General features: G+C 32.5%; 1 protein-coding gene across 1 annotated transcript in view; it reads left to right on the forward strand.

Annotated features, from left to right (window-relative positions):
• Positions 1-2500, forward strand: part of LOC137630371 (uncharacterized) — a 603704-nt gene that overhangs the window by 307689 nt on the left and 293515 nt on the right. The gene's annotated exons all lie outside the window — the stretch shown is intronic.

Raw genomic sequence — 2500 nt, forward strand, 5'->3', positions numbered from 1 at the left:
GAGATAATTCCAACCAATCAGCGATCACGAAACCTTTCCGAGCTAAAAGGGCACCCCTGCGAGTCGGTGCAAATATGCATCGCTAAAAGAAATGGACTATAATTGCCTTTGAACAAGATAAGACACACACAAGAAAATTAAATAATCATGATCAAATAACTTTAGTATTAGAGGAAATAAAAGTATTTCAAACAGAGGTAATTAAGAAAAATCATATTTCGTATATAACCCATATATATTAATGTTCTCGATAACTCTATAGAACAAAATGTTACGTTACCTGAGGACTTTCCTTTTTTTAAATCGCAATTTAGCACCGTTAATTACACAAGAAAATTCAATAATCATGATCAAATAACTTTAGTAGTAGAGAAAATAAAAGTATTTCAAACGGAGCTAATTAAGAAAAATCATATTTCGCATATAACCTATATATATTAATGTTCTCGATACTTCTATAGAACAAAATGTTATTCAATAATCATTATTAAATCACTTTAGTAGTAGAGAAAATAAAAGTATTTCAAACGTAGGTAATTAAGAAAAATTATATTGCGCATATAACCTATATATGTTAATGTTCTCGATAACTCTATAGAACAAAATGTTACGTTACCTTTCGACTTTCCTTTTTTAAATGGCGATTTAGCACCGTTAATTAAGAGAAAAGATTCGGCACAGCCAGAGAGGGAGATTAATCAATGGAATTTCAAGGGTTTCCCTTGATTAACTGGCGTCACTCTCCCTCTCTCTACTCATGTATATGATATCAACACTGCTATATGTAATGTCACTTTACACACACACACACACACACATATGTATATAAATATATATATATATATATATATATATATATATATATATATATATATATACACATATATATATATATATACATATATATATATAAATATATATACATATATATATATATATATATATATATTTTATATATATACAAAAAGAGAGAGAGAGAGAGAGAGAGAGAGAGAGAGAGAGAGAGAGAGAGAGAGAGAGAGAGAGAGAGAGAGAGAGAGAGAGAGAGAGAGAGAGAGAGAGAGGCTGCATGGCTTAATGAGTGTAGGGGATTGGATGAAATGCAGGTGAATTTTCTCTATAAATGTATGAAGCGACTAATATAGTGGTAAAAGTGTGTATATGTGTATATATATATATATATATATATATATATATATATATATATATATACACACATATATAATGTTTTGTGTATGCGCAATATATACGTGTTTGTATGTATGTATGTGTATATTGGAGATCATCTGTTTGAAAATCAGTCTTTTAAAACTGGCGTTATTTCCACTGAACTTCTTTTTCCATCAGGAATTTAAACATGAATCCTCTCATCTTGATCCACGTGTTAATCAATTGAAGTATTCTTCGGTGATCAAGGTCTTTGAGGCTTTCCAGTCCTTTGGAAATGAATCACAATGCCGTAATGATTTTAAAATGCGATGATTTTTTATCGTAGAGACGTCATTAAGCGTTAATGACTAATCGATTTAAAGAATGAAACGTACAATAATTGTCTTTTGATACGTAAAAGTTTCCCCAGTCTTTTTCTGTTTTTTGCTAATTGTAGTTATCAACGATTCTTCCTGTTATTATTATTATTATTATTATTATTATTATTATTATTATTATTATTATTATTATCATTATTATTATTATTATTACTTGCTAGGCTAAAACCCTAGTCGGAAAAGCAGGATGCTATAAGCCCAGGTGCTCCAACAGGGAAAATAGCTCAGTGAGGAAAGGGAACAAGGAAAAATTAGATATTTTAAGACGAGCACCAACATTAAAATAAATATCACTTTATAACTTTATAAACTATAAAACTTTAAAAAACAAGAGGAAGAGATATAAGATAGAAAAGTGTGCCCGAGTGCACCCTCAAGCAAGAGAACTCTAACCCAAGACAGTGGAAGACCATGGTACAGAGGCTATGGCACTACCCAAGATTAGAGAACAATGGTTTGATTTTGGAGTGTCCTTCTCCTAGAAGAACTGCTTACCATAGCTAAAGAGTCTCTTCTACCCTTACAAAGAGGAAAGTGGCCACTGAACAATTACAGTGCAGTAAGAAGAATTGTTAATTGAGATTATTAAAAGGTTTAAAGGTCACTCATGAATGGCAGAGGCAAGGGACAGTAACACTGCCCTGTACTCAATTTATTTTAATGAGTCGCATTTGCACCGACTCACAGCGGTGCCCTTTTAGCTCGGAAAAGTTTCATGATCGCAGATTGGTTAGGATTATCTTGTCCAACCAATCAGCGATCAGGAAACTTTTCCGAGCTAAAAGGGCACCCCAGCGAGTCAGTGCAAATATGCCTCACTAAAAAAAATTGACTATAGTTAGCACTACAATGTCCTATAATTTGACCATATGATCAGCGCTCAAGTGCTTTCTCCATCAAGGCTAGGATCAGCCAATGGCTGCTGATGAATCAGCAGGTAGACATATAGGCTC

This window comes from Palaemon carinicauda, chromosome 38 (assembly GCF_036898095.1).
Source record: "Palaemon carinicauda isolate YSFRI2023 chromosome 38, ASM3689809v2, whole genome shotgun sequence".
Taxonomy (NCBI): Eukaryota; Metazoa; Arthropoda; class Malacostraca; order Decapoda; family Palaemonidae; genus Palaemon; species Palaemon carinicauda.